This window comes from Hemitrygon akajei, chromosome 20, assembly GCF_048418815.1.
Source record: "Hemitrygon akajei chromosome 20, sHemAka1.3, whole genome shotgun sequence".
In the NCBI taxonomy this organism is placed as follows: Eukaryota; Metazoa; Chordata; class Chondrichthyes; order Myliobatiformes; family Dasyatidae; genus Hemitrygon; species Hemitrygon akajei.
This window is the reverse complement of record NC_133143.1, coordinates 40,008,024-40,020,244: the sequence shown is the minus strand read 5'-3', so window position 1 is coordinate 40,020,244 and position 12,221 is coordinate 40,008,024. Positions and strand designations below refer to the sequence as shown.

At 44.3% G+C, this 12,221-nt stretch overlaps 1 protein-coding gene across 1 annotated transcript in view; it reads left to right on the top strand.

The window, feature by feature from the left end:
- gmds (GDP-mannose 4,6-dehydratase) overlaps nt 1–12,221 on the top strand; it is a 635,450-nt gene that overhangs the window by 621,216 nt on the left and 2,013 nt on the right. The gene's annotated exons all lie outside the window — the stretch shown is intronic.

The window sequence follows — 12,221 nt, the reverse complement described above, 5'->3', positions numbered from 1 at the left end:
GCATATCTAGGATCAATTCAAGTATCCATGACTACCCCTTTGATTTGCAGAAAGTGGTGGGAATCAAAATAAAGTTGTTAAAGTAAGAATGAATTCTGCCATGGATGAAACTGCTAGTGGAGAGGAACTGGTTGGGTCTTTGTTCAAGAAAGAAATGGGGGGCCCTGGGCCTTCCTAACGGAGTATATACATGTATAGAGATTGAGTGTGTTTGGTCAAGATGGGGAAGTTCAGGCTAGGAAACTGGAATCATCAAAAAGATTGTGGGCATGAGAGATGTTCCAACAAAAGTCTGGACAAGAGAAAACCAGATGGAGTCCAGGTATGAAGAAATGAGTTTAGTTGGGCTAACACAGGCAGAAATAATGGGCCTACCATGGTAGTTCTATCTATGGATGTTAGGTAAGAATGGAACCAGGAGCTGTGGGATTGGAGGCTCTGGAGAGAAAATCTCATCATGTGATGAGATCTGTAAAAGAAATTGCACAACACATTGACTGTTGATTGTTTTGTGTTTTTGGGCATGGCAATTTCTATTCCACATTTTAGAGCACTTATGTCATTTTCAGTCAGTATAAAGACCCTGTATTTAATTTTAAAAAGGAAGTGGATAATATAGTCTGATAAATCATTTTTAGTTTTATGCTTCATCGCCTTGAAACTGTGATGCAGTTCCACTGGGACTAGTGAGCTTCTGGTACCTTTCCCAGGTGTCTTTTATGTATGCATGAATACCACTGTGGTGATCATCCACAAACAGTACCACAGCAGAGCAAGTCCTGCCTTTACTTGTAGTTTGCAAATGCTCACTGCCACGGGGTCAATAGCTAGCAATCAGTAATTGCTGTATTGCAGATATTTGGAGTACTGCATTTAATTAAAAGCAGCTTTATAACCATGAAACTGAGAACAACATAGATTGAGTAATAAATTTGGACCTCCCTGGACTGTTTTGTGAATAAACTGAGCCAGCACAGTAATTTCTATAATGGTAAAAATGGCTCCACTACCCTATTTGCACCATCTAAATTTACAAATTCGGAAGTTTTGCAAATTACAGGAGAGGTACGCGTATACATTTAATTACAAAGCTGCTTTCCTCCATCCAAGTCAATGGCTCATATAACTTTAGCTTATCATTCACACCAAACTAAACATGGCAGTACAACTGATCTCGGCGGGTTCCAACGACCATGGACAGCTTCAACCACCGACTGCGACTCCAGCCTTGAACTCCGGGCCGGGTCTTCACATGCTGCGACTGTGACTCCCGTCTCCCCTTCCCACACCACCACTCTGCAATCCCCTCTCCCTCAGATCCCATCGTCAGCTCCTGGGCCCTCAGAGGCTCCATCTTCCTCTCACCCCAACCCTTCCCTCTCCACTGACACTACCAGCCTCCCTCCCCCCTCTGATCCCATCTCTCATCCGTGCCGGCTCTTTACCATTCCCTCCGACCTTCAACTCTCTGAGGCAGAGCGCTCTGTCCTCATTAAGGGCCTCAGCTTTGTCCCCCTTCGCCCACACCTCAGCGAGTTCTGCGTACGCCATGACGCTGAACTCTTCTTCCGCTGGCTCCGTCTCCGAGCTTACTTCTTTGACAAGGACTCTCCTACCCCCACCGATGACCCCTTCTCCCGTCTTCAACCCTCCTCCTCTTCATGAACACCCCGCTCTAGTCCTCTGCCTGCTGTGGATCTTTTTATTGCTAATTGCCGACGGGACATCAACTGTCTTGACTTCACCACACCCTGTTCCAATTCCAACCTCACTCCTTCCGAACGCTCTGCTCTCCGCTCCCTCCACACCAACCCCAACCTCACTATAAAACCCGCTGATAAGGGAGGAGCTGTTGTTGTCTGGCGTACTGACCTCTACCTGGCCGAGTCACAGCGACAACTCGCTGATACCTCCTCTTATTTACCCCTTGATCATGACCCCACTAAGGAGCACTAGGCCATTGTCTCCTATACCATCACCAACCTTATCAGCTCTGGAGATCTCCCATCCACTGCCACCAGCCTCGTAGTTCCCACACCCCACACTTCCCGTTTCTACCTCCAACCCAAGATCCACAAACCTGCCTGTCCAGGTAGACCTATTGTCTCAGCTTGCTATTGCCCCACCGAACTTATTTCTGTATACCTTGACACTGTCTTATCCCCCCTTGTTCAATCTCTTCCCACCTATGTTCGTGACACTTCTCACGCTTTTATTTTTTTCAGTGATTTTAAGTTCCCTGGCCCCCACCGTCTTATTTTCACCATGGACGTCCAGCCCCTATATACCTCCATCCCCCACCGTAATGGTCTCAAAGCTCTTCGCTTCTTTTTGGATTCCAGACCTAACCAATTCCCTTCTACCACCACTCTCCTCCGTCTGGCGGAATTATTTCTTACTCTCAATAATTTCTCCTTTGGCTCCTCCCACTTCCTCCAAACCAAGGGTGTAGCCATGGGCACCCGTATGGGTCCCAGTTATGCCTGCTTTTTTGTTGGCTTTGTGGAACAGTCCATGTTCCAAGCCTATACGGGATTCCGTCCCCCTCTTTTCCTTCGCTACATCGACGACTGCATTGGCGCTGCTTCCTGCACGCATGCTGAGCTCGTTGACTTCATTGACTTTGCCTCCAATTTTCACCCTGCCCTCAAATTTACCTGGTTCATTTTCGACACCTCCCTCCCCTTTCTTGATCTTTCTGTCTCCATCTCTGGAGATGGCTTATCTACTGATATCTACTATAAGCCTACAGATTCTCACAGCTACCTCTTCCCACCCTGTCTCTTGCAAAAATGCTATCCCCTTCTCACAATTCCTCCGTCTCCGCCGCATCTGCTCTCAGGATGAGGCTTTTCGTTCCAGGACGAAGGAGATGTCTTCCTTTTTTAAACAAAGGGGCTTCCCTTCTTCCACCATCAACTCTACTCTCAAATGCATCTCTCCCATTTTCCGCACATCTGTCCTCACCCCATCCGCCCGCCACCCCCCTCGGAATATGGGTTCCCCTTGTCCTCACCTACCACTCCACCAGCCTCCAGGTCCAACGTATAATTCTCCGTAACTTCTGCCACCTCCAACAGGATCCCACCACCAAGCACATCTTTCCCTCCCCCCCTCCCCTTTCTGCTTTCCGCAGGGATCGCTTCCTACGCGACTTCCTTGTCCACTCGTCTCCCCCCCCCCCCCCATCCCTTCCCACCGATCTCCCTCCTGGCACTTATCCTTGTAAGCGGAACAAGTGCTACACCTGCCCTTACACTTCCTCCCGCACCACCATTCAGGGCCCCAGACAGTCCTTCCAGGTGAGGCGACACTTCACCTGTGAGTCGGCTGGTGTGGTATACAGCGTCCGGTGCTCCCGGTGTGGCCTTTTTTTCTATTGGTAGGACCCGACGCAGACTGGGAGACCGTTTCGCTGAACACCCATGCTCGGTCCTCCAGAAAAAGCAGGATCTCCCAGTGGCCACACATTTTAATTCCACGTCCCGTTCACATTCTGATATGTCTATATTGTCAAAATGAATCCAAACTCAGGTTGGAGGAACAACACCTTATATACCGGCTGGGTAGCCTCCAACCTGATGGCATGAACATTGACTTCTCTAATTTCAGTTAATGCCCCTTCTCCCCTTCTTTCCCCATCCCTAACATATTTAGTTGTTTGTCTGTTCTCCATCTCCCTCTGGTGTTCCCCCCCCCCCCCTTTCTTTCTCCCTAGGCCTCCCGTCCCATGATCCTTTCCCTTCTCCAGCTCTGTATCACTTTCGCCAATCACCTTTCCAGCTCTTAGCTTCATCCCACCCCCTCCGGTCTTCTCCTATCATTTCGCATTTCCCCCTCCTCCCACTACTTTTAAATCTCTTAGTATCTTTCTTTTCAGTTAGTCCTGATGAAGGGTCTCAGCCCGAAACGTCGACAGTGCTTCTCCTTATAGATGCTGCCTGGCCTGCTGTGTTCCATCAGCAGTTTGTGTGTGTTGTTTGAATTTCCAGCATCTGCAGATGTCCTCGTGTTTTCTCTTTAAATTCACTACTGCGAAGCCTATGCCAGTGATGCTTACACTGAAGAAGTTTAAATCTTCTCTTCGACGGGAGTTCAGTGAAACCCTCTCTCGCTGCTCCCCATCTATAATTCCTTCGGCCCTTCAACTTTTCAATCATATTTTGACCCAGACCCGCTATTACAGCCATATATCCTTCCTTGGAACGTGTCTCCGCCGCCAACTGACTCCAGTTGGCTTCAGGATCCGTTTTCGAGCTTCTCAATTTGGACCTTCTGAGGATCCCAGTTACTCACATTTAATTGACGCTGCATCCCGTTGTTTCTCCCGTCGAGCTCTGAGGGCGACACTCTCCGCCATGAGAAGGTACCTGGCGTCCCTATCACAATCCCTTCCACGCCTCCGGGACACCTTTTTCTCAGTTTGCAATGGACCTGTCCGTTATTTCATCCTCCGTCGAATCCATGCGTGCAATCGCTGTTTCTTTGACTTTATCACGTCCTGCAAGGATCGCAAGATTTTCCATCTGCAGACACCAGAGCATGGTCTTCGTATCGCGTCCCCGGCCCCGGTAGTCAATCTCGGCTGCCCCAGCGACCCAGGGCATATTGAAAACCCGGACTCCAGCGCCATTACCGCGTGTTCCAACGGCCATGGATTGGCCTCGGCCGTCGATCTCGGCTGCCCCAGCGACCCAGAGCATTTTGAAAATCCGGACTCCAGCACAATCAACGCGGGTTCCAACGACCATGAACAGCTTCAAAGCGATTGCGCAACCACCGACTGCGACTCCAGCCTTGAACTCCGGGCCGGGTCTTCACATGCTGCGACTGTGACTCCCGTCTCCCCTTCCCACACCACCACTCTGCAATCCCCTCTCCCTCAGATCCCATCGTCAGCTCCTGGGCCCTCAGAGGCTCCATCTTCCTCTCACCCCAACCCTTCCCTCTCCACTGACACTACCAGCCTCCCTCCCCCCTCTGATCCCATCTCTCATCCGTGCCGGCTCTTTACCATTCTCTCCGACCTTCAACTCTCTGAGGCAGAGCGCTCTGTCCTCATTAAGGGCCTCACCTTTGTCCCCCTTCGCTCACACCTCAGCGAGTTCTGCGTACGCCATGACGCTGAACTCTTCTTCCGCCGGCTCCGTCTCCGAGCTTACTTCTTTGACAAGGACTCTCCTACCCCCACCGATGACCCCTTCTCCCGTCTTCAACCCTCCTCCTCTTCATGGACACCCCGCTCTGGTCTTCTGCCTGCTCTGGATCTCTTTATTGCTAATTGCCGACGGGACATCAACCGTCTCGACTTCACTACCCCCTGTTCCAATTCCAACCTTACTCCTTCCAAACGCTCTGCTCTCCACTCCCTTCGCAACAATCCCAACCTCACTATAAAACCTGCTGATAAGGGAGGAGCTGTTGTTGTCTGGCGTACTGACCTCTACCTGGCCAAGACTCAACGACAACTCTCTGATACCTCCTCTTATTTACCCCTTGATCATGACCCCACTAAGGAGCACCAGGCCATTGTCTCCATACCATCACCAACCTTATCAGCTCTGGGGATCTCCCATCCACTGCCACCAACCTCCTAATTCCCACACCCCGCACTTCCTGTTTCTACCACTTACCCAAGATCCACAAACCTGCCTGACCAGGTAGACCTATTGTCTCAGCTTGCTATTGCCCCACCGAACTCATTTCTGCATACCTTGACACTGTCTTATCCCCCCCCCTTGTTCAATCTCTTCCCACCTATGTTCGTGACACTTCTCACGCTTTTAATTTTTTCAATGATTTTAAGTTCCCTGGCCCCCACCGCCTTATTTTCACCATGGACGTCCAGTCCCTATATACCTTCATCCCCCACCAGGATGGTCTCAAAGCTCTTCACTTCTTTTTGGATTCCAGACCTAACCAATTCCCCTCTACCACCACTCTCCTCCGTCTAGCAGAATTAGTTCTTACTCGCAATAATTTCTCCTTTGGCTCCTCCCACTTCCTCCAAACCAAGGGTGTAGCCATGGGCACCCATATGGGTCCCAGTTATGCCTGCCTTTTTGTTGGCTTTGTGGAACAGTCCATGTTCCAAGCCTATATTTCTCTCGAGGCCTCCTGTCCCATGATCCTTTCCCTTCTCCAGCTCTGTATCACTTTTGCCAATCACCTTTCCAGCTCTTAGCTTCATCCCACCCCCTCCGGTCTTCTCCTATCATTTCGCATTTCCCCCTCCCCCCACTACTTTTAAATCTCTTACTATCTTTCCTTTCAGTTAGTCCTGACGAAGGATCTTGGCCCAAAACATCGACAGCGCTTCTCCCTATAGATGCTGCCTGGCCTGCTGTGTTCCACCAGCATTTTGTGTGTTGTTTGAATTTCAGCATCTGCAGATTTCCTCGTGTTTGCTCTTTAAGCCCAGTTAATCCTGGTTGCCCTTGAGAAGGTGTTTCAAAGTACATTTATTATCAAAGTATGTGTACTATATACAACCTTGAGCTTAGTCACCTTACAGAGAACCACAAAACTAAGAAACCCAATAGAACCCATTAAAAAGACCATCAAAACAGAAAAAGTGTAATTTTAAAGAAAGGTGTTTCTGATGTATACAACCAGTAACTCCTTAAGATTAAAGGAGTGTGATAATGCTGTTAGTAAGGAGGATAAGGCAAAACTTGCCAAAGTGAGGAGTTGAAGCAGTCCCTGCTGATGGTGGTATTACCATGTGCTTGCTACCCTTGCTCTTCCAGTTGGTGAAGATCTTGGGCTTAGAAGGTACTTTTGAAGAAGCATTAGCAACTTGTAGCTGCTCATTGTGGAAATGGTATGTACCCCTTTGAGGCTATGCTGCTGATGAACATGTCAATCAAATAGATAGTTTTGACTCAAAAGTAAAGTGACTCTTAGGTATTGTGTGCTTTAAGTCAATCAGGATGTCTATCCAGGTGGAACTATGATTTACCTGTACCTTTTTGCAGCCTTCTATACCTCATTCAATGCCCGTGATATAGTCTCCTCTCCATTGTGGTAACCATATGTAGATAGGTGACAGTTTGCAGGGTGAGTCAGGATGTCTCCATCCCACTCCCACTGTGACCTCCCTGTGGCACGACTACTATTTCTATCATTTAGTCTCTCCAGTTGTTCAGCCTATCTCTGACCTTCCCATTTGTTCCCTACAGCCTTTCCACCATTCCCCCCAGTTTAAAACATACTTCATTTTTAATTCTTCCCAGTGCTGATGAAAGAGAATTGACCTAAAACTTTAACTCATTTCTCTCCACCAGTGTTGTCTCAGTTTTTACTGGGTTTTTTTTTTCAGACTTTTCTTTTGAAAGATCAAAATCTAATCTGTGCCCACACTTTATAAATATGAGTGAGTGTTTTTAAAAAAAAAACAAAAATATTTCCAACAAAAGTGGCACTCCATTATCAAATCCTATATTGAAAAAACAGGCAGCATAAGATCCCTGTGTGTGGAAAAAATAATTTACATTCTCTAGGACAGATATGCGTAACCAGAATAAAAAGAATAGTACAGTCCTGGGTTCTGCATAAACTAATTTGTTCAGAAAAAAATTCTGATCATATTTTACAACAGGAGATCAGTATATCATACTTCAATTGCTAATTACTTTAACACTAGAATAATATTTTGAAAGATATTTGCTGTAATGTAACAACCAAAGCATTACCCTGTATTAAACAGCTCACACAGCTGGAAATTCCACAAGACTAACTGCAGAACATTCCCTATAATACTGAATTAGTTAAAGGCCATTTAACCATTCAATGAGTATGATTTTTTTAAGCTTCACAATATTTTAAATCACACTGTGATGTCATAGTTGTCTAATTTACACATCCAAATGATGGCAATTTCATGAACAATGAATGAGGATGGTAGGAACATCCTCTGGTGAGATCACACTTAGAGTATTGTGTTCAATTCTGGTCACCTCATTATAGGAAGGATGTGGAAGCTATGGAGAGGGTGCAGAGTTGGTTTACCAAGATGTTGCCTGGTTTGGAGAACAAGTCATATGAAGCAAGGTTAGCAGAGCTGGGACTTTTCTCTTTGGAGCGTAGAAGAATGACAGGGGACTTGATAGAGGTCTACAAGATTATGAGAGGCATAGATAGGGTAGATAGTCAATACCTGTTTCCCCGGGCACCAATAGCAAACACCAGAGGGCATATGTACAAAATTAAGGGAGGGAAGTTTAGGGGAGACATCAGGGGTAAGTTTTTTACACAGAGACCTGTGAGTGCCTGGAATGACTTGCCAGGGATGGTGATGGAGGCTAAAAAAGGTGTATTTAAGAGCCTCTTAGACAGGCACATGGATGAAAGAAAAATAGAGGGTTATGGGGTAGTGTGGGTTTAGTACTTTTTTTTCTGTCATTAGGTTTGGTTTCACCATGGATAATTGCTAACTTGTTCCTCAACTGCTTTTGTTCTACATCCTTTGAGATCCTGACTTAATAAAAATACATGGATTTCAGTATGCAAAATGCGAATTGATCCAGCATGCAAGTCACAATTTTAGAAAAGCAAATTCCAGATTTTCCCTGCCATTTGAAGAAATTCTTTCTAATTTCAGTGCTGCATGATGTGCTATCATTTTAAAATTGTACAATTGCTCTGTTTTACTGCAGCAGAGACAAGTTTCACTGTATTGGTAATATAATTTATTATGTATGTTTACAGATAAAGTGACACTATAAGAGTATAAACATTTAACTTCTGTAAATATCCCACCAAGCAGTCTCAATGTTCTGTCAATTCTTTTCATTTTTATTAGATCACTCCTCAAATGTTATAAACTAAAAGGGAAATGAAAAATTCAAGGTTCACAGTATATTTATTATTATCAGTGTATATATATATCTCATTATACACTACCCAGAGATTCATTTTACAACATTTGCTGTGAATACAAAAAAAATAGAATCAATGAAAAACTGTACACAACAAAGACAGGCAAACAATCAATGTGCAAAAGACAACAAACTGTGCAAATGCTCTATCCATGCTAGTATCTTTCCTGTAATGCCATGGGCTCTAAATAGATTCTTGATTAGTCAAGGCATGAAAGGATACAAGAGTGGGAATAAAGGGAACTTTTTCTGGTCTGGTTGGTAATTAATGGTGTTCCACAGGAGTCAATGTTGGGACCACTTCTTTTTGCATTATATGTCAATGACTTGGATGACAGAATTGATAGCCTTGTGGCCAAGTTTGCGACAATATGATGATAGGTGGAGGGACAGGTAGTTCTGAGGAAGTGGAGAGGCTACAGAAGGACTTAGACAGTTTAAGAGTATAGGCAAAGAAGTGGCAGATGGAATAGTGTCTGGGAGTGTATGGTTCTGCACTTTGGTAGAAGAAATAAAAGGGTAAAATATTTTCTAAATAGAGAAAATTCAAAAATCCGAGGTGTAAAGGGACTTGGGAGTCCTAGTGCAGAATTCCCTAACGGTTACCTTGCAGGCTAAGTTGGTAGTAAGGAAGGCAAATGCGATGTTAGCATTCATTTTGAGAGGACTAGAATATAAAACAAAAGATGTAATGTTGAAGCTTTATAAAGCACTGGTGAGGCATCACATGAAGTACTGTGAGCAGTTTTGGGCCCTTTATCTAAGAAAGGGTGTGCTGACATTGGAAAAGGTTAAAAGGAGATTTACAAAAATGACTCCGGGTTTTTAAGGCTTGTCATATCAGGAGTGTTTGATGGCTCTGGGCCTCTACTGACTGGAATTCAGAAGAGTGAGAGGTGTCTTCATTCAAACCTATCAAATGTTGAAAGGCCTTGATAGAGTGGATGTAGAGAGGATGTTTTCTATGGAGGGGGAGTCTAAAACCAGAGGACACAGCTTAGAATAGAGGGGCATCCTTTTAAAATTGAGATAAGAAGGAATTTCTTTAGCCAGAGATTGGTGAAACTGTGGAATTCATTGCCACAAGTGGCTGTGGAGGCCAAGTCATTGTGTATATTTGAGGCAGAGGTCAACAGAGTCTTGATTAGTCAAGGCATGAAAGAATACAGGGAGAAGGCAGGAGATTGGGACTGAGAGGGAAAATGGATCAGCTATGATGAAATGGCAGATGAGACTTAATGGGCTAAATGACCTAATTCTGCCGCTCTATCTTATGGTCTAATAATAATATTAAATAAATAAGCAATAATTATTAAGAACATAAGTTGAAGAGACCCTGAAAGTGAGTTCAAGGGTTATAGGATCAGTTCAGCGAGTGAAGTTAGCCCCTCTGTTCAAGAGCAGATATCTGCAAATGAACTTCATAATTTAACACTGTAAATGTAGTTGAATCTGTAGCCAATGTCATTTATCAATCTGTAATGTGGTTTAATCAATGATTCCTGCAACTGAAGTATCACCCTGCCCACTGTACAGAACTGGGGAAAAGTCTTACGCACCCTGAAGTTTTTATATGGTTTCGGATAGTATGGTTCCACAGAGCCCGAATCTCAACATCATCAAGGCTTTCTGGGATTACCTAGAGAGACAAGCTGGGCAGCCAAACTCTGCAAAAGCACTGTGGCAAGTTCTCCAAGATGCTTGGAACAACCTACCAGCTGACTTTCTTAGAAAACAGCACAACTGTGTACCTAAGGGAATTAATGCAGTTTTAAAGGCAAAGGGGTGGTCACACCAAAAATTTGATTAGTTTTAGCTTTTGTTTTACTGCTTACTACTCTTTTAATAATTTTTGATAATTAGAAACTTCTCATTTCATTATTTTTCATTTCATTTCATTTAAAACATTTTTGCTTCACAGAATTATTTTTACGTGCCTAAGACATATTACTGTACTTCAGAATCCTGGCATTTGGAGTTTACATTCCATTGTATTTTGTAGGTCTGCTTTGAATTGATGCATAGATTATTATTTTGAAGTTCTCCTTTTGTAAACCAGCCATATGAAAATGACGTGAAAATCCGACCCAGCATTCTGAGAAGAAGAGTTTGCAAGTTCCAGGTGTAGGTCTAGTAAGATGTATTTGTTCTAATTTTATGGTGCTGGTTGCAAAAACAATGTTCATTTCTACTGAACACTCATCGTTCATACAGCCAGTTCAGACCCCAATGAGATGGCATGAGGAATCATTAAAGAAGCTGGTTCAAAAGTAAAAAAACTACAAAACCACTAAATTGCTGCACATTCAGGCCACTTGACAGGAAATTTCCTAAGTTAAAAGTTCAAAGTAAATTTATTAACATAGTAAGTATGTCACTATATACTACCCCGGGATTCATTTTGTTGTAGGCATTCCCAGTAGAGTGGTGAAATAAATACAAGCAATGAAAAACTACACAAAAACAAATCTGTAGTGGAAGCCAATAGGTTAAATGTGGGTATCTTGGTAGCATCACATTTGAGTATGCAAATGTTAGATAAGTATATAAACAAACCAACACATCACTCGTGAGCAAAGCTGGAGTTCAAGTGTTGAACATCAGTTGAAAATTGTGATGAGCCCTTTTAACTTCTTGTATTATTTTGCCCTAAAGTTGGAATGCATTACTTGTTGCTGAAACATCAAATACAGGCCGCAAAGGAAAATAGAGACGTTATGTTAATTAAACGCTTTCGGTGTTCTGTCAGGGAACTGTTCGTTGGTATAAATACAACAGACACGTTGGTTGACTCAAGGCATTTAATGTGAATGCAGAATAAATGTGGGGCTTGGAATGGACGAGTGCGTTCCCTGTTTCAGTCCTTCCCCTGCGGATTGTGTGAATTACTGGTCTGCAGGACGAAAAGTGCGTTGTGGAAATACGTTCATTTCACTTGCTCGTCTACTGAAATGTTAATGTAGTCTCTATCGCAATCTTTTAAGCAACTAAGATAGTTGTTAAATCACAAGTAAAATATCAAATTTTGATTAAAGGACCGTATTAACATACTTGAGGAGTGAGAACTGATCTAATTTTGTAACAGCTTTTTTGACCGTGTTTGTTGTTTGCTTTAACACTTGAGCGAAATACAAGTAAAGTCAAGTGTTACGGTATCGTCTCCGCATGTCGGAGGGCCAGCGGGAATTCGTTCAGGGTGGTACCTGTCAGCAAATCGACCCCAAGTTTACCCCTGACCTTAAACCTGCAACATCCCAGAGAGACTGTGCTGCCGCAGGGCTCGATTACCACCGTGCTTTGTGCGGACTTTAGTGAAAGAAGCAGCAATAAAGCCATTAAAAG